Source organism: Chenopodium album, chromosome 11 (assembly GCF_948465745.1).
Source record: "Chenopodium album chromosome 11, dcCheAlbu1.1, whole genome shotgun sequence".
Classification (NCBI taxonomy): Eukaryota; Viridiplantae; Streptophyta; class Magnoliopsida; order Caryophyllales; family Amaranthaceae; genus Chenopodium; species Chenopodium album.
The window spans coordinates 29,565,159-29,585,398 of record NC_137844.1 but is presented as its reverse complement, the minus strand read 5'-3'; the positions used below and the strand labels follow the sequence as shown (position 1 = coordinate 29,585,398).

The window sequence follows — 20,240 nt, the reverse complement described above, 5'->3', positions numbered from 1 at the left end:
AGGCTGCCTGTCTCTGACTGACTTCTTCCTCGTGGCTCGAGGAGATTTTTTAACCGACTAACTCTTGCTTAAGCAAGTCACCTTCTTTTCGATTAGGTCCTTGATCTCACCCTTGAAACTTTTCATGAATTTTATGAGCTCGTCTTGGGTTAATGGGGCTTGACCGCCTGCTGCGGTGATCCAGCAGACTTGCTGGTACAAGCTTCATTGTTTACTCGCTCCAGCTTATCCCTGGAACAAATGTGTTTAGCAATGAGTGACCCGTTAGAGGCCACATATGTTTCGACGTCCACATCGTGGTCGTCTTCCTGGTCGGTAAAGACCTCCCTATCAATTGTTGGACGGCTGGGGTCTGGCGGTGGTACAGACTATTGAACCATCCTTGAGGTACTCTCCCCACATACGATGCCAAAAGTTTTGGGTGTTTTTGTCTCTCGGGAGAGTTACAGCTCGAAGAATGGTTTTGTGACGCATGTACCTGCAAAACAATGGAGACTTCGGTTGGTTGGAGCTCCGCCTCTAACGATCAACTTAGAACGCGTTGGAGAATGAGAAAAAGGTGCGAAAAAATAGAGTGAGATCTTCTCGGATTCCGAGATCAAGTGTTTTCTCTGATGTAAGAGAATGTAGGGTTGTTGTAATAATTGTATCTGCCCCATAAATGGGGGAAATCTCCCTATTTACAGGGTCATTGGGAATGGTACCCTTTATTAGGTCATTCTGACCTAATTTGGTGGGCTGTGTTGTAATACGGCTTTCTTGGGGTTTGGGCCTGAAAAGTAGCCTTTTCTCCCATTTGTTAAGAGTGACACATGGCGTTAAATGAGGGATCCGTTTGGGCCTCCTAGGGGCTGACATGTGTCAGCTTCTGATAAAGCCACGTGTCTTTGGTAGTTTTACCCAAAACACTTCCCTTTGCCTCATCTTCTAGGTACATGTTGCATTCTCTCTTGTAGTGGCCCTGCCTACCACTGTAAAAGCATCACATCTTTGCCTGGAATAGATAGGGAAATTGCGGAACATACCATTCCCTTGAACCCTACCTCTAAACTAGTAAAACAAAAACTTCGACGAATGAAACCTGATGTAGCATTAAAAATAAAGGAAGAAATACAAAAACAGTTGGACGCAGGTTTTATTCGCGTATGTAATTACCTAGTATGGGTAGCGAACATCGTCCCAGTCCTTGAAAAGGATGGACGAGTTCGCATGTGTGTCGACTTTAGGGACCTTAATAAAGCTGGCCCTAAAGACAGAGAGAAAGCGAAATGAAAAATCGCGTTTTGCGATTTTTCTTTTTGCTGAACTGAGTGTCGCGCGCAACTGAATCAGTTGCGCGTTACAGACTAGCGCAACTCAGAAAGATGCGCGCGCCAGGCCAGCGCGACCCGCTGAGTTGCGCGCGGATACTGGTCACTAAAATGACCGGAATCTTGATTTTGATCCGTTTGATCATACTTTAACGGTTTTTGCTCGTTATTAGACGTAATGGCGCTCAAATTATCAAAATCTTTTTAAATTGCTTTGCATATTGTAGTTTGTTTTCTTCTTTGTTAGTTTTTTGCATCATTCTTGCATGCACACCGTGCTTTGTGCCTTCCCCAAGCATACGTTTTGAACGTTTTTGGTAAGAGTGCCTTAAGACGTTCCATGGTGGTGCTTTACGTGAAAGCAGCCATAGGCAGGTTTTGCATTTTACTATACTGACGTTACAAATGTCCGGGTTTTCTTCTTTTTTCACGTTCGAAGCAAAAAGGAAGGCGTTTTCATGCAGCGTAAAAATTCAAATGACGCATAGTACGGCGCAAAATTGTACGACGTAGGTGTTGCGTAAAATTTCACTTCAGCCCAAGCTTTGCGAGATCTACCTCTCGGAACTAAAAGGTTGAGAATTACTGTAAGCATTAGCTCACGAGTCGACAGGCGTGTCGAACCATCAGGAACAGGCACTTCTTGAATGGGAGGAAATACGGTAGTTAGTGCGCTTACTAACTTACCGGACAGTTAGGGTGTCGAATCACCCCCTGTATAAAGAAGTGACGAGACGATGTCGCGCCTATGTAGTCACGTGCCCCCAGTCCTGAGACACGTGTACTCATCTTGTGGACAAAACTGCTGAGAGAGTTGCTGACTTTCTTCCCTCTCACTGGATTTGGATATATGTCTTCAGTCCTGAGACATGTATTTCTATCTTGTGGACATCCTGCTCGAATACCGGACCCGGCTCGAATACCAGACCATTTCGACTGGAATACCGAAAACCCCTTTTCATCTTTTTACTTTGTTAAAGTCAGGCTAAAGTTTCGATGACATATCGAGGGACTTTAGACCAACGATGACACAATTGAGAGGAAATCTTCCCCTTTTATCCTTTTAAAACCGATCTCTTCTCATGACTTGACATCACCTAGAATACCTTTACTTGTAAAAGCGTTCTACAATTGAAAAGGATCAATCTAGATTCTGTAGCGCGTTAAGACTAGGGAAAACCTTTTTCTAGCCTTAATAGCTACTTGTTTCAAACACATAGCGAACCAAGGATTGTTTCGACATCCTAAAACATTACTGGAAGATTCTCTATCCTTAGAGAACTTCGTAGAATGAGTCTCGGATTTATTTCCTTGACTACTTTGATCATCATCTATTCTAGACTCGATCAAAATGGGGGCTAACTGTAGACATCTACTTTTGGCCTTCTGTACTGACAGGTAGTGCAATGACGATAAATAAAACCATTGTGCTCTTGTGATTGTGCTCTCATTGATTTTGGTGATGAACACGCAAATTTTCACATTTAGGGGCTGCCTTGCTCCTCAGCATCATACGAGCTTGATGCTCGAGAGCGCAAACAAGAAGCACCGTAATAAACACTAACTCTCACTTACGCAATCCCCTACTTCCCCAATTCACCAACAATAATAACAGTAACAATAGCAGACCTGCATTCCTCCACTCACAATACCACCATCACCCACCAACATCGCATCACCGGACAGCAGTAAGCCACTGCAACTGCCCATCAATCGAATCCCCAAATCAGCCACCGCAGCAACCCAAATCCGTAAAGTTGCTGCCCTTACTCCACCTCTAGCACCGAAACACCCAAAACAACCACCAATCAGCCACCTTCACAACCAATATCCCGCAACAATAAACCCGCAACAATCGCACCTAGTAGAGCACCGTAGCCCCTGCTTCGGCCACAGCATCAACCGCACCTAGCAGCCCATTCGACCACCAAGTGTGCGCGCGAAGACCCATTGATGCGTGCGCACAAGCTGGGTGTAAATTGGTCGCTGATCTTGAATGATTTGATGGTCGAAAAATTGTGATGTGCATGACTTGGTGATGTGAGAAGCATAGGATTATTTCCTAATTAAGAGCAGCGAAAATCAAAAGCCAGTGACTTCTTATTTTCGATACTTTTTACTTTCCTTTTATTTTCTATTTTCTTTTTACTTTCTCTTTCTTTTTTTATTTATTTTATTTTCTTCTTATTTTCTTTTATTTTCTTTTCTCTTTCATTTTCCCTTTTAACCTTGTAAATATAAATACCCACTTTTGAGGTAAAATGAAGAGAACAATTTTAATCCAATTTCAGATCCTATATTTTAGATTAGGTTGAGAGCTTCTCTCTCTTGATCTAGGGTTAGTTTTAGGAGTAGATTTAGAGAGAGAAAGTGAGGGATTTCATTGGGAATTTGAGAGATTGAAGATTCAAGGTGACAATTGTATAGAATATCCTTATAATCAATCAATGAGGATTTCTAACTCTATCCAATTTTATTGCTTTGTTTAATTTCATGTTTGTTTGGTTTTATCTTAATTAGTATAATTGTTCTTCATATTTTGTGGATTCTTGATTTCTTTAGTTACTTGTTGGTTAGATGTTGGTTCTTGAGTAGTTGTTTGGCTAGGGATTGGGTGAAACTTGTATGATTTATAGATTATGATTAATTTGGGAATTATGTTGATTTATTGAAGAGATTAAAGTGATTAATATTAGTTTACATGCGTATAATTTGATTAGGTCTTAAGAATTATGCTAGATTGCATTGGGATTTCTAATGACACGACCAATTAATTTAGGAATTGCAATTGTCAATTCATTTGGATAATGATTCTCCTAGTTTGTTTTTCGTAGAGACCGCTACCTTAACGATTAGGAGATAGCTCTTTGATTTCAACTGATAGCTCTTATCATTAGTCTTCACAATCATTGATTTGCATGTTCTTCCCAAGTTGTTGCAATGGTCATGATTACTTGTTGATCCCCATCCCCTAGTGTTTTTTTAGTTTGGTTCTTGGGTTAGGTAGTTAATTAGCGTGACCTTTCACCTTCGACTTCGACCTAGCTTAGGCGTTAATTGGAAATACTTGAACATAGTCGTTCCTAGTTGTTCAGCCCTTGATTTACCTCTATACTCGTATTTAGGTTTGTTAAGTGATTATAAATTTTTTTGGCCCTAAGGAGGATTAGATAATGACCTAATTTTCCCTACGTCAAAATGGCACCGTTTCCGGGGAACGGTGGCTATGTTTGAGTGTTTTTGATTGTTTAAGTCTAGGTCTTTGCATATACTTTACTTTTAGTTGATTTTTGCTTGTTTTGTAAAAAAAATGTGGCATGTCTCTGATGAGTGGCATTTATGCCACAATTTAGTGTTCTCTTTACGGGTTTTTCCCACCCATTTGTAGCTTGTTTGCCCCCTTTTCTCTCCATTTTGTTCCTCTTTTCTTTGTTTGCCTTTCTCCTTGTTTTCTTTGTTTTTGTTTTGTAGGAATCAAGGCATTGGAAGAAGAGCAATTCACCCGAAACTCCCCTGTGTACGGGCGCGTAGCGCTGTGAGAACCCGCGCAGGATTGCTCCAAGAACAGAACACAAACATAAGATTTGTGCGCCTTGTGCGCGCTTTGTGTGGGGGCGCGCGACCTTGATGTGTGCGGGCGCGTAGCCCTGGGAGAACCCACCAAAACAGAGTGTTGCGTGCGCCTTGTGCGCGCTTTGTGTGCGGGCGCGCGACCTTGATGTGTGCGGGCGCACACTCCTCAAGCGCGGGCGCGCAGTATTGCTGGGAGAAGGCGCGCATCCATGGGTTTCATTCTCCGTACCCACAGATCTGCGGGCGCGCAAGATCTGCGAGGGCGCACACACAACTTCTGCGCGGGCGCGCAGTGTATGTGCGCGGGCGCGCACCGCTGAGTTGCAGTCTTTTTATTTCGTATTTTTGTATCTTTTAAAGGACATATATATGTAGGTCGTAGGGAGTTTTAGTGGATCATCTATCATTACTTAGAAACATTTTTTAGCCCTAATCTAGTGAGAGAAACTTCATTAGTAGAGAGAGAAAGTGTGGATTTCCATTGATGAACTTGGATATTGAAGAAGGAGATTGATTGAATCTTTGTAAATCTTCATCTTCAATTAATGAGAAATCTCTTACTCTCTTTCTTTACTTTTGTATTTAGTTTTGTTTGCTTATTTTGATTTTCCTTCTTTGCTTATTGATCATGTTGATGCTTATTGATTTGATTATTGATATTGTCTTCAATATGGTTTGTGAGTAGTCACCTAGCCAAGGGTGTGGGGATGGTGTAGTTGTTGATTGATTCATGCTTATGATGTTGGGGTTTTGTTAATGGTGATTAAAGTCTTTGTATGTTTAATATTCTTTAATCTTCTTGCAAGTGCACATTGTTAGTTGATTAAAGGTGAATCTTTGCTAACAAGAAACGGAAGTTGACTTAGTTAAGGTTCATTGTTATCGATAGTTCTTTGATTGCACCTTCTAATATACGGTTCTAGTGTGGAAACATGGAGGCTATGTTAGGAGAAATTGATTAACCGCGGAAGGCGGTTAGATTGAGCTTTAATTCGATATTCTTGCATGCTTAGTTTTCCATTGCTTTGCTTCCGTGTTATTGCATGATCAATTGGCAACTACATCTACCTACTTCCCTTGGTGCTTAGTTATATTGATTTTTAATCATTCTTAATCCCTAGTTTAATCTCTTAGTTATTCACACTTCTTGTTCCGAGGTAGCTTAAGTATTAAGTAGTGAATGTGGTGTTTATGCATGTCTCCTTGTGGTTCGACCCCTATGCTTGCCTTATACTTGTATTAGGTTTGTTTAGGTGTATAAATTATATTTGATCTAGGGATAGACAAATTGACGACGCGTTTATTCCCTTGTCAAATTGGCGCCGTTGCCGGGGAGACGGCTTCCATTGCTTTTTCATTACTTTATTTGAGACTATCTTATTTCTTGTTTGTTAGTATTTGTTACTACTTGTTACTTGTCAGTGCTTACGTTCTCCTTAGCTTTGTTGTATGAACAGAGGACGAACTCGCTCAAGGTCTTTGATTCCCATTGATCCGGAGCTAGAAAGATCTTTGTCCTTACTTCGAAGAGAAGCGAGAGCGAGGAGTAGAAATTCTCACACCCCAACAAAAAAAGGAGTAAGAGAATTGGAAGATACTCCACCATCTTCACCCTCAAGTGAAGACTTAGATAGCCCTAATTCGCCATCAAGTCCGGAAATTAACCCCTTTTCAATCTTTAAGTCCGAAAGTGAAGAAGGTTCTAAAATGGGAGAGAATACACCTTTGAGTCGTCTTGGGGCTCCCGAAGCCTTTAGAGCCCAAAGAGGGATCCTAACCCCTACCACTCAAGCCAACAATTTCGAAATCAAGCCCAATTTGATTGCTTTAATAGAGAGGAAATAATTCTCGGGTGGAAAATTTGAGAGCCCTCATGAGCATTTGAAAGAATTTGAGAAGTATTGTGACACGATCAAAGCCAACGGAGTGACTTAAGAGTATATCCGCCTCAAGATGTTTCCAATTTTCTTTAATTGGGAGAGGTCTAGAATGGCTAGAGAAGGAGGTGCCCCCTAACTCTCTCACAACTTGGGACCAAGTGACTACGGCTTTCTTGAGGAGATTTTATAACCATAGGAAGACCGCCGAGGCTCGATCTTTAATTCAAGGCTTTCGCCAAAAGAGTGGTGAGACTCTAAGTGCGGCATGGGACCGGTACAAAGAGCTTCAACGTCAATGCCCACATCATGGGATACCCAAGTATCAACTCATCCACACTTTCTATGGAGGTCTCTCACCTCAAGGGAGAACAAGCCTTGATGCCGCCGCCGGCGGTCCAATCATGAACAAAGGAGAGGATGAAGTGGAATGCATCATAGAGGAGGCCGCAAAGGATTATGATGATTGGTACGAAGGAGAAAGGGAGGCCACTTCTAGCAAAGGTGTCTATGCATTGGAGCAAGCCAACGCAATCAACAACCTTTCTTCCCAAATCTCCAAGATGGCCAAGCAAATGGACGAAATGATGAAAGAAAGGTCCAACCCTCATGGTAATACCTCCCCTTCAACCAAGGGAGACAATGGTATGGCCACTTCTTCCCCCTCTTCTTATAATAAAATGCCTCAAGGATGCATGTTTTGCTCAAATTGTGAAACCTATGATCATGATACCTCCCATTGTGTGTATGCTTGTGAAGTTCAACCCCTTCCCTATGAACATGATGATAATGTAGAAGATGTCAATGCTATGAATTTTGCTCCTAGAATGGAAAATGTAGGGAACTTGAGGCCAAACTCCAATCAAATGGGGAATTGGAATCAAGGTGGAAACCGTGGTTGGAACCAAAGTGGTGGTGGTTATGGTAACCAATACCATGGTAGGGGAGGCCCTTCCAACTTCAATGGAAGAGGCTACTCTAACAAAAGGGGGTATGGCTATCAAAACCAACAACCCAACTCCCGATACCATGACCATCAAAATCAAAATTTTGGTGATCAAGGTAACATGGGAAACAATCGACAAAGCAATGTTCCCAACCAAGGCACCGGAGGCAATAGGGGCCAAAATGTTTCTAACTATGCCCAAACCAATAGGCCTCCGGGTTTCCATCAAGCCCAACTTCCTCCACCTCAACAACCTCTTCAAATTGAGGCCCCTCCTAATGATCCCGTGATGGCTAAGCTAGATGCCATCATGAAAATGCATGAGGAGGAAAAGAAGAGAAATGAGGAGGATAAAAAGCGAGCCAATGCTCATATGAAAATGCTTGAAACCCAAATTGCCCAACTTGCCTCCAATTCCTCTTCTTCTTCTTCCTCTATCCTTAGTCAAGGAGTCAACCCAAAACCTTTGTATGCTGTGACAACAAGGAGTGGAAAGGTAGTAGGGAGTGACCCCTTATTTGAGGAGGACCCTCGAAATGAAGTAGAGTTAGAGAGGGGGAATGAGAGAACCAAGGAGCCTTCTAGTGTTGAGAGGGAGAAGGATGTTGAGGTGCAAAAGGAAAAAGAGACCACCCCCTTGCCCCTAAATCTCCAACCTAGAGAGGAGAGGTTACCTTTTCCCCAAAGATTTGTGAGAGCTAAGCTTGATGCTTAATTTGGGAAGTTTTTGGATGTGATCAAGAATTTTCATGTTTCCCTTCCTTTTGTAGATGCTATGAAACAAATGCCCATTACTCTAAGTTTTTGAAAGATCTATTGAGTGGGAGAAGGGAGTGTGAAACGGTGAGCTTGACCGCAATTGTAGTGCAATCCTTTCTAACAAACTTCCCGCCAAGTTGAAGGATCCGGGTAGTTTTTCCATCCCTTGTTCTATTAATGGCATTGAGTTTGACAAAGCTTTGTGTGATTTAGGAGCAAGTGTGAGCCTCATGCCCTACTCCGTCTACCAAAAGCTTAGTGTAGGAACCCTTTCCCCCACTAACATTACTCTCCAACTAGCGGATCGGTCCATTAAATTTCCCACGGGTAAGGTTGAGGACATCCCCCTTAGGGTAGGAAAGTTCACATTCCCCGTGGATTTTTATGTGCTAGAGATGGATGAGGATGAGAGGATTCCTATTATCTTGGGTAGGCCGTTTTTAGCCACCTCTAGGGCCATCATTGATGTAAAGGAAGGTAAAATATCTTTGAAAATTGACAATGATTCAATTGAGTTTGATTTTAATAATGTCATGCAACAACCTTCCTCAAGTGGTGAATGCTTTAGAGTAGATGTTCTAGATACCATGCTTAGTGAATTTTCTCGTTCCCATTTGCATGCTTCTAACGATCCCCTAGAAAGTGTATTGTTGAATGATTCTAAGCTAGGTGCTCACAAGGACGACATTCAATTCTATGAGGATTTGCTAGAGGAAAGTAAGAGCGAGTGCATGGATGAGAGCATGGAGGAGGAGGCTTTTCACACCCATGACCTCTTTCAAGTTGAGGAAAGAGAAGAGAGCACCAATGGTAAGGGAGCACCAAAGGTAGACTTGAAACCTCTACCTTTGGGCTTGAGGTATGAATTTCTTGGCTCTAATGAGTCTTTCCCCGTAATTGTTAATTCCAACCTAACGGAGGAGCAAACCTCCCTCTTGATCAATGTTTTGAAAAAACACAAGAAAGCTTTAGGCTATACCATTGATGACATCAAAGGTATAAGTCCTTCTTTATGCATGCACAAAATTGATCTAGAGGGAGATGCCAAACCCGTTAGGCAAAGGCAAAGGAAGCTTAACCTTCCATGCAAGAGGTTGTGCGGAAGGAAGTGGCTAAGCTCCTTGATGCGGGAACTATATACCCAATTGCTCATAGTGATTGGGTATCTCCCGTGCAAGTTGTGCCTAAGAAAGGGGGAATGACGGTAGTGAAAAATGATCATGATCAACTAGTCCCCACTAGGCTTGTAACCGGTTGGCGCATGTGCATTGACTATCGCCAACTCAACACAAGTACATGCAAAGATCATTTTCCATTACCGTTCATTGATCAAATGTTGCAGAGGCTTACAAAGCATTCCTTCTATTGTTTTCTTGATGGTTATTCGGGATTTTTCCAAATCCCGATTGACCCCAAGGATCAAGAGAAGACGACTTTCACTTGTCCCTACGGTACTTATGCGTATCGTAGGATGCCTTTTGGGCTTTGTAATGCTCCCGCAACATTCCAACATTGTATGATGTCTATTTTCAGTGATATGATTGAGGATGAGATAGAGGTCTTTATGGATGACTTCTCCGTTGGAGGAGCCACCTATGAAGATTGTCTATCTAATTTATCTCGTTGCTTAGAAAGATGTGAGAGGGCTAACCTCGTGTTAAATTGGGAAAAGTGCCATTTTATGGTAGAAAGTGGGATTGTTCTTGGGCACAAAATTTCCCATGCCGGCATTGAGGTTGATAGAGCCAAGGTAGAGGTCATTGAGAAACTTCCTCCCCCCACCAACGTGAGGGAAGTGAGGTCTTTTCTTGGCCATGCCGGGTTCTATCGGCGTTTTATAAAAGACTTTTCTTTGATTGCAAAGCCTCTCACATCCCTATTGCAACAACATAAAGAGTTTATATTTGATGATGCTTGTCAAGAATCTTTCTGTAGGTTGAAAGAGGCCCTTTGCACCGCCCCTATTGTCCAAGGTCCGAATTGGTCTCTTCCATTTGAGCTCATGTGCGATGCAAGCGACGAGGCTATTGGTTCGGTTCTTGGGCAACGGAAGGATGGGAAGCTTCATGTCATACATTATTTGTCCAAAACTCTCAATGATGCTCAAAGAAATTACACAACCACCGAGAAGGAATTCTTAGCGGTTATTCACTCATTTTAGAAGTTTAGAACCTACCTCATTGGTTCTAGGATAATTGTGTACACCGACCATTTGGCTCTCAAATATTTCATAGGGAAGAAGGAAGCTAAACCAAGGTTGTTGAGATGGGTTTTAGTTCTCCAAGACTTTGATTATGAAATGAGAGACAAAAAGGGAGCCGAAAATGTGGTGGCGGATCACCTCTCAAGGTTGGGCGGTGCAAGGTTCGAGGATGATGGTTTGCCAATAGAGGATGCTCTACGGGATGATGTGCTATATGTTCTTGAGGTGAAGTCAGCTCCATGGTATGCGGATATTGCGAATTACTTGGCTTGTGGTGCCATACCTCCGGATTTCACTTCGCAACAACGTCGAAAGCTCAAGCACGAGGCAAAGAGATATATTTGGGATGATTCGATTTTGTTGAAGAGAGGGGTTGATGGGTTGTTGAGGAGATGCGTCCCCGACAATGAGTTTCAAAGTGTTCTCCATATGTGCCACTCTTCTCCTTGTGGTGGGCATATGAGTGCTCAGAAAACCGCCTCAAAAGTTCTCCAATCAATGCTCTTTTGGCCTTCCTTATTCAAGGACTCTTGGATATTTGTCAAGACCTGCGATAGATGTCAAAGGGTGGGGAATATTTCGAGAAGGGATGAAATGCCACAAAACCCCATCCTTGAGCTTGAAGTTTTCGATGTGTGGGCGATAGATTTCATGGGCCCTTTTATCTCCTCAAATGGGAACAAATATATTTTGGTTGTCGTTGACTACGTGTCCAAATGGGCGGAGGCCGTAGCTTCTCCAACAAATGACTCAAAAGTGGTGGTTAACCTCTTCAAGAAAGTGACCTTCCCAAGATTCGGTGTTCCGAGGGCGATTATTAGTGATGGGGGGTCACATTTCAAACACCACACCTTCGTGCGACTACTTGAGAAATATGGGGTATCTCACAAGCGGGGGCTTGCTTATCACCCCCAAACAAGTGGTCAAGCGGAGGTCACAAATAGAGAGCTCAAAGTGATCTTGGAGAAGACAGTTGCCAGAACGAGGAAGGATTGGTCCTCTAAGCTTATTGATTCTCTATGGGCTTATAGGACCGCTTTCAAGACGCCAATTGGGACCACCCCTTACAAGCTTGTTTATGGGAAGAATTGTCATTTGCCCGTGGAGATGGAGCATCGTGCTCATTGGGCGATCAAGCAAATCAACTTGGATCTCCATAGTGCGGGGGAGCAAAGGCTTTTAGAGTTGCATGAGCTAGAGGAATTGAGGTTTAGTGCCTATGAGAATGCAAGTATGTATAAGGCAAGATCAAAAGCGTGGCATGACGCTAAAATCATCAAGAAAGATTTTGTCAAAGGGCAAAAGGTGCTCCTCTTTAATTCGAGGTTGAAGCTTTTCCCGGGCAAGCTCCGATCAAGATGGAGTGGGCCATACATTGTTACGGAGGTGTTTCCGTATGGTGCTTATGAAATTTTCCAAGATGGCCACTCCCCTTTCAAAGTCAACGACCACCGCCTCAAGCCTTATTTTGAAGGATTCCCAAGTGATGAACCAATTTCGGTTACTCTAATTGATGTGCATCATCAATTCCGCCCTCCTTAATCATCTCGAAGACCGTCGAGCTAACAACGCTAACCAAAAGCGCTTCCGGGAGGCAACCCGAGTTTCTAACCCTCTTCTACTTTCTTCTCTTCATGTTACTTTCATTTTTCAATTTACAACTTTGGATTATTGGGATTTGTGAGTTTTGATTATATTTGAGTCTTTGATAACCGGTGCATCTAGCATGATTGTATGAAGTTTGGATGTGTGATTAAGGACTATTTTTGCAAGCCGTTTGGTGTTATATTTGGAGCTAAGTTGAGGTTTAGAGACTTGGAAGTGAGTGAGGAGCAATGCACGAGAGGATTTGATGAAGACCTTGTGCGCGGGCGCGCAGGCCTGGGAGAACCCGCGCACAGGGAAGCTCAGAAAACAGAACCTGGTAGAATCATTCGCACGACATGTGCGCGACATCTGCGCGGGCGCACATAAGAAGGCTGTGCGGACGCGCAGCCCTAGGAGAACCCGCGCAGATCGAAGACAAAAATGCAGATTTTGGCAGAAGGTTTTGCACGACATGTGTGCGCCATCTGCGCGGGCGCGCAGTATACTTGCGCGGGCGCGCAGATCTGGGTTTATCGGGGCTTAATACTCATTTTACCCCGATTCTATCCTCATTTCCTCATCAAACTTCACGATTCTCACTCTCTCTCCTCAAGAACTCAAACCCTAACTTCCCAAATCTCCTCTAATCTCACTTATTTCCTCGAAATCTCAATAAATCCCTTACATTCCCTCAATTTCCTCACAAATTCATCACTTTCCCCTCTCAAAATCACCTATTCTTCACCAAATTCGTGGTTGCTCTTTGGTGGTCAAGGTGGTGGTGCGTGAGGGCTCTTGAAGGTCTTCAAGCTCTTCAATTGTGGTATGATCCTAATCCTTGAGTACTTTGTGGTTTTGATTCGTTAGATAAGATCATGTTTTAGGATTGTTAAGCAAAAATTGAGCTTGTATGGATTTTGTGTGATTTTGGGGTAGTTTTGCTTATAATTGTGGAATTTGTCATGAATTTCTTGGTGATTTGTGAGTATTGTTGATGAGATTGTTGTTTTTATGCAATTTGCCTAGCAATTACTTGACTTGGATATTGAGAATTGTGTGAGTGATCACTAGCTTGATATTAAGCATTGAAAATTGTTAATGCATGTGGAATTGAAAATGTATGTTGTTGAGAGTTTTTGATGCTTGATATTGAAATTTGCTTAGTGATTGCCTCTTTAGTGATTGAGTATTGCAAATTTTGGCGTTGAATATTGTTGGTGATAGTTGTTTTCCTCTTGTGTTATTTGTATCCTGGAAAGTTGTTGCTCCTTACCCCTTTTCAGATAACAAAATCAAAGGCTTCAATTGTTGTTGTTGTTGTGGGAAAGATTTGGTATTCTTGACTGTGGGTCTCTCCTTGGTGTTCTCGGTATTTTTGGGTTGTTAAGTAAAGTTGGTGAAAATGAATGGTAGGAGAAGGAGTAGAAAGGAGCCTAGAATGTCAGTTGATGAACCCCAACCCTCCTCTCAAAATCAAAACCAAACACAAACCTCTCTTCCCACTTTAAAATTTGTGAACCGACACCATGCACCCTTCCATCAAACACTCCTCAAACGCAAGCTTAACCCCACCCGACACTACTATCAACGCTCAATGCGTGACTTCAGGGTAGATGAGGACCTTCGGTCCCTTCTTGACAACCTTGGGATGAGTGAGTTCATCAACCACCAATACCCAACCTTCAAGGAACCCACCTACGAGTTCCTCGCTTCCTTTGAGAAGGAACCCGTTGGAAACAACGAGTTCCAAATCTCCTTCCAACTTTTCAATGCCCGCCATGTCGTCTCTCTTCGGTGTCTAAATGAACTCCTAGACTTTAACCCCGATGCCGACCTTCTTGCCCCATCCACCGAGCTCTTCCCCGAGTACGATGCTTTCCGTTGGTGGCGGACAATTACCAATTCGGATGAGTTTAGTACTCGGTACTCGGTGGCAAGCTAAATTATCCATCCAGTGCTCCGCATCCTTCACCGCATCTTGGGGTTTGCGGTGTTTAGCAAGCAAGATTTGAGTAAGCTCTCTCACGAAGAGCTTTTCACTCTTTGGATCGCCACAAAGGAGGAGTTGAGTGGGCGGCTCAACATGGGGTATTGGTTTGTGCTATGTTGCGAGGAAATCAAGAATGGGAACAAGACGGGAGAGATTGCCTTGGGAGGGATGATTTCAAGGATCGCCTCGAAGCTAGGGGGTGAGGTTCTATTCCCTTTTTGCACAAGGGTGGGAAGAAACAGAGACATATTCGTGGACATCTCCTACATGCGGAAGTCGGTCTTCATCCAACCGACCGACGATGTGAACAACTTCCATGATTGGTGCGTTGAGAGGGAGCACCATTGCATACTTCCATTCCCGAGCCGCACTTCCTTGGAAAGGAACGCAAGGAATGTGTGGAAGGTTCCTAAGGACAATGGTGTCCTTCCTAACGCTCTTGGAGGTGAGCGAAATATGATCGTCCGCGAGCGGCATCAGCAGCAACAACAACAACAACAAGAAGAAGAACAACAACAATTCCAACAGCAACAACAATTTTAGCAACAGCAGTTTCATCAACAGCAACAACAACAAGGGTTTCAACTACAAGGTTTTCAGCATGGGGAGGGATCCCAAGGTTTGCGCGTCCCCTCCTCTCGCGAGGGAGGTATGGCCTCTTCCTCCTCTTCGTTTAACCTTGAGCGAGCGTTCCAAAACCTGTCAGTGCAGGTAAACCGGTTAACGGAAGCCGCCGATGGGTACTCGGTTTACAATGCCAACATTTATGATTGGCATGTAAACCAAGGACACTTTGACCCACCGGTGAACTATCCGTATTTTCCTCCCCAACAGGGGCCGGTTCCTTCTCACGAGGAACCGCATTCTAACGGCACTCCCCGTCAACCGGTTTGACCCTATTGGTCCGGGCCTTCATCTCAAGGGACCTCCCGAGTGAACTACCCCACCTATGCGGGGTATGATTACAAGGCACCGGGGGGGTGTGATTACCGTGGGGACCTAAACTACCCCATGTACACATCCGAGCCCCTTGAGATGCCCCCTCCCTATGACCCTCTTCCGGACTACCAACAAGAGTTGTACCGGAACCGCGGTTTTCCACCGGGTTACACCGGTGGTTGGGACCCTCATGGCCCTCCTATCGACGTCGACTACGAGTGGAGTCCTTATGGAGAGGACTCTAGTTCTCACATGGAGGACTAGGGCCCTCGGGCCGAGTTTAGCCCTTCCTCCCACCCCGTTCTCCACTTTGTTCAAACCGAGGACGGTATTCCGTTCAAGTGTGGGGGGTGCTCATTTATTGTTTCATTTAAGGGCTTTGTTCTCATGGGGCGCAATTTTGGGCCAATAGGTGTCTTTTTGGAAGGTCCCTTCCCTTCTTTTCAAAAAAAAAATGATGATGATGATGTTTTCAATGAAACCTTGTGTTGTTTTGGCTCCTGTTTTTCTCGAAATCCAAACTCCCCTTTAATCCAAACTTTTTTTTATTTTGTTTTTCTCTTTATTTCTTTGTATATAATTCTCTCGCTACTAACCAAATATTTGCCGAGTTGTTTTGGACTTTGACATTTTGTAGGGCTTATGGGCGCATTCCCTAAATTTTTCCGAGCAATGGAGTTTCAACGATTGTGGATTTGCGTTTGCTAAGCGTAATTGGGTGACAAATTCTCCTTCTTGACTCTTTAAATATTTGATTGGTTGCATAGCTTAAGTTAGTTTACGAAGGAGTTGAATGGTTCGAGGTTGATTGATTTGGTTCTAAGGAACCTGGGATCGTTGATGTTGTATTCAATGATCATTGTATGTCGATTGGGATTTATATGATTTGCATGCCTCATTTATGAACCTTCTTGATTTCTTCCTTTTTCTTTGTGTGTTGCTTTTCTTCTTTCCTTTATGTGACATTCATAATCATGACAAGAGAAAAATTTTTGAAAATTGAGAATTTGCTCGTTCATTTGGAAATGTGGACCTATATGCCTTTGTTATGACATATTTTTGAATGCTTACCTTCCTAGTTGAAGAGGGCCTTCACGGTTCGAGAATGCTTAGGGTTGAACTAGACACATTTTAAACTAAGGTAACCCATTTTAGAACTCTTGAGGACGTTTGAACCCCTAGTTCACGGGAAAGTGGTAAGATGGTGTTGCTCTCCGTAGTAAATAGGATTCCCTTGGTTGGTAATTGCTTACTTTCATATCCCATGTGAGCGTTTATTGTTCAAGCCTCCATCACTTTTGTTGAGCGGCATTTTGGATCCTTAACTATGCGTGTCTTAATCCTTGTGTTGGTATCTAGCTCCCAAGACCGTGATCATATAACTTTAGAGGAGGAAGAGGGCATCTCTTCTCATTTTTCTTTGTTTTCCTTGTGTTTTGTTACAAATTTAGTTTTTATTTTACATGTACCTTCTTGCTAGCCATGTTGAGCCTTATTTCCCCTTCCTTGGTTAAACCACGTTACAAACCTAGCGGCCTATGTTCTACCAACCCTTGTAGTTAGTGAAGCATCGGCTTGTGAGGTTCGGGTTTGAGAGTCTTGATTTTAAGCAAGGAAGTTGTGCACTTTGGTTCGAATGAGGTCTTGAAAGTCTATTCATGAAAAAGAGTGCAAAAGGTTTGGCAAGGAAGTTGTAATCTATGAAAACAAAACACGATTCAAAAAAAAAAAAAAAAATGATGAGGAAAGAAAGAAAAAAAATTGAGAAGGAAAAATTGTGTTGAATGAAAATCTTGCAAAAAGAGAATAGTGTTGTCATGTAATTTGTATTGAAGGTTGCGATTTGAAACTTAGGTTAGATTCCTATGTTGTTGTTGAGAGATGGCCACTCTTATGCTTCACTTAGGAGTTTCCACAAAAGTTTTCAAATTGATTCCCTACCTTAACCTTTAGCCATGACATTACAACCCTAACTATGACCCTTGGACTTTAGAGGGGCGTGGTCAAGGAAACGGTGGAGGGAGATGGATTTCAACCCTATGGAGAGAGTACGCATGGTTGAGATGTCGGGATAGCCTCATTGTTCCACATAGAATTATTTTTCCGGTTCCCTCGAGGAATCATGAGGAGCCAACTAGGGGATGAATTGAAGCTAGCGGAGAGAACGTGGACCGTCTTGGATGAGGCTAGGGCGGAGGATGAAATCATTAGTTCTCTATGCTTAGCTTAGGTTTGTCTCTTTCAACCTTGAGCATCTTAAAGCGTGTTTTCCCTCTTGAATTGAGAAAGGTAAGTATTCTTTGATCAATGTCATTATATCTGAGTCCGAACTAAGCATTTCTCACCGTGGTACTAGATTGATTCTCTTGAACCTTGTCATGTTGTGTTTGTTGTCTTTTGCCTTGGGTTCCTTTGCTTGAAGACAAGTAAGAACCAAGTGTGGGGGAATTTGATGACTGGAATTTATGCCACAATTTAGTGTTCTCTTTACGGGTTTTTCCCACCCATTTGTAGCTTGTTTGCCCCCTTTTCTCTCCTTTTTGTTCCTCTTTTCTTTGTTTGCCTTTCTCCTTGTTTTCTTTGTTTTTGTTTTGTAGGAATCAAGGCATTGGAAGAAGAGCAATTCACCCGAAACTCCCCTGTGTGCGGGCGCGCAGCGCTGTGAGAACCCGCGCAGGATTGCTCCGAGAACAGAACACAAACAGAAGATTTGTGCGCCTTGTGCGCGCTTTGTGTGCGGGCGCGCAGCCCTGGGAGAACCCGCACAAAACAGCAGCAGAAGCAGAACCAAAATAGAGTGTTGCGTGCGCCTTGTGCGCGCTTTGTGTGCGGGCGCGCGACCTTGATGTGTGCGGGCGCACACTCCTCAAGCGCGGGCGCGCAGTATTGCTGGGAGAAGGCGCGCATCCATGGGTTTCATTCTCCGTACCCACAGATTTGCGGGCGCGCAAGATCTGCGAGGGCGCACACACAACTTCTGCGCGGGCGCGCAGTGTATGTGCGCGGGCGCGCACCGCTGAGTTGCAGTCTTTTTATTTCGTATTTTGGTATCTTTTAAAGGACATATATATATAGGTCGTAGGGAGTTTTAGTGGATCATCTATCATTACTTAGAAACATTTTTTAGCCCTAATCTAGTGAGAGAAACTTCATTAGTAGAGAGAGAAAGTGTGGATTTCCATTGATGAACTTGGATATTGAAGAAGGAGCTTGATTGAATCTTTGTAAATCTTCATCTTCAATTAATGAGCAATCTCTTACTCTCTTTCTTTACTTTTATATTTAGTTTTGTTTGCTTATTTTGATTTTCCTTCTTTGCTTATTGATCATGTTGATGCTTATTGATTTGATGATTGATATTGTCTTCAATATGGTTTGTGAGTAGTCACCTAGCCAAGGGTGTGGGGATGGTGTAGTTGTTGATTGATTCATGCTTATGATGTTGGGGTTTTGTTAATGGTGATTAAAGTCTTTGTATGTTTGATATTCTTTAATCTTCTTGCAAGTGCACATTGTTAGTTGATTAAAGGTGAATCTTTGCTAACAAGAAACGGAAGTTGACTTAGTTAAGGTTCATTGTTATCGATAGTTCTTTGATTGCACCTTCTAATATATGGTTCTAGTGTGGAAACATGGAGGCTATGTTAGGAGAAATTGATTAACCCCGGAAGGCGGTTAGATTGAGCTTTAATTCGATATTCTTGCATGCTTAGTTTTCCATTGCTTTGCTTCCGTGTTATTGCATGATCAATTGGCAACTACATCTACCTACTTCCCTTGGTGCTTAGTTATATTGATTTTTAATCATTCTTAATCCCTAGTTTAATCTCTTAGTTATTCACACTTCTTGTTCCGAGGTAGCTTAAGTATTAAGTAGTGAATGTGGTGTTTATGCATGTCTCCTTGTGGTTCGACCCCTATGCTTGCCTTATACTTGTATTAGGTTTGTTTAGGTGTATAAATTATATTTGATCTAGGGATAGACAAATTAACGACGCGTTTATTCCCTTGTCAGTCTCTCATTTCCTCAATATGATAATGAGCCTTTTGTGAATACTTCAATAGACTTGAGAGATTTCTTGATTATAATTGTTGTAATCTTTGGGAGGCTTGTGAGATTTGTTATTTTGGTTTGAATGAGCAAACTAGGGACATAGTTGAAAGCATGCATAATGGTGAATTTAGAGCATTGTCAATTGATGATGTTTGGGATTTTTATGTTTTGTTTGCTTGGGATGTCTACAATAAGGGTAATTATGATTCTAATGTTGATGTGCAATGTGTTGATTCTTCTAATGTTAGCATGATTTCTGATAATTTGTCGCATGATCCCATAAGTGAACCTAAAACAAATTATTTCAACTCTATTTTCTCTTTTGTTCATGATGATGAGGTACATGCTAAAGTTGATGCTAATGGTGTGTTTCAATTTTCTTCATTATTTACCATACCTTCTTGTAATGTGCTCCGTTCCCTTAATGACGAATCTCATGTGCTTGATTATGCCCTCACTCTCCAACGTGATGAATATGCTCATGATTTTAATGTTGATGATCCTACCGTTGGTTGTGACACTTCTTTTACTATTGATCAACCTTCTTCGCCTTTTCATGCTGCAAACTCTTGTGACGAGTCTCTAGTCCTTTATGGCCAAATTGATGAATCTTTGAGAAAGTTGGGGATGAATCTTAATCTTAGGCCCTTTGAGAGACAAATGATGGAAACTTTAAGGAGCCAATTGAAGATTATTAGAGAGCGTAAGGATCGTTTTAATGAAGAATTGAAAAGAAAAAAGAGTTAGAATATCAATTGTCATCTTTGATGCTTGTTAGTGAAAAACCCCAATCTAATGTGTGTGTTGAGGATGATGATGATGATTTTCAGCAAACAAGAGAGTGTGAGGATCCCATTATTGAGTATTTGAGTGATGGTGAAGGAGTTCAGAATAAGGAGATTGTTGATTTGAAAACCCTAACCCTCCTTCCCATCTTGATGAGTCTCAATTGCATGATTGTGATACTTTTATCCATGAGTATTTTGATTCATTTGAGGTTAT

General features: G+C 42.5%; 1 non-coding gene across 1 annotated transcript; it reads right to left on the bottom strand.

Annotated features, from left to right (window-relative positions):
• Positions 1 to 6,970: 6,970 nt before the first annotated feature.
• LOC145569704 (small nucleolar RNA R71) lies at positions 6,971 to 7,076 on the bottom strand. Its single transcript, XR_014096253.1, has one exon. It is a non-coding gene; the product is annotated as a small nucleolar RNA R71 (small nucleolar RNA).
• Positions 7,077 to 20,240: the final 13,164 nt, after the last annotated feature.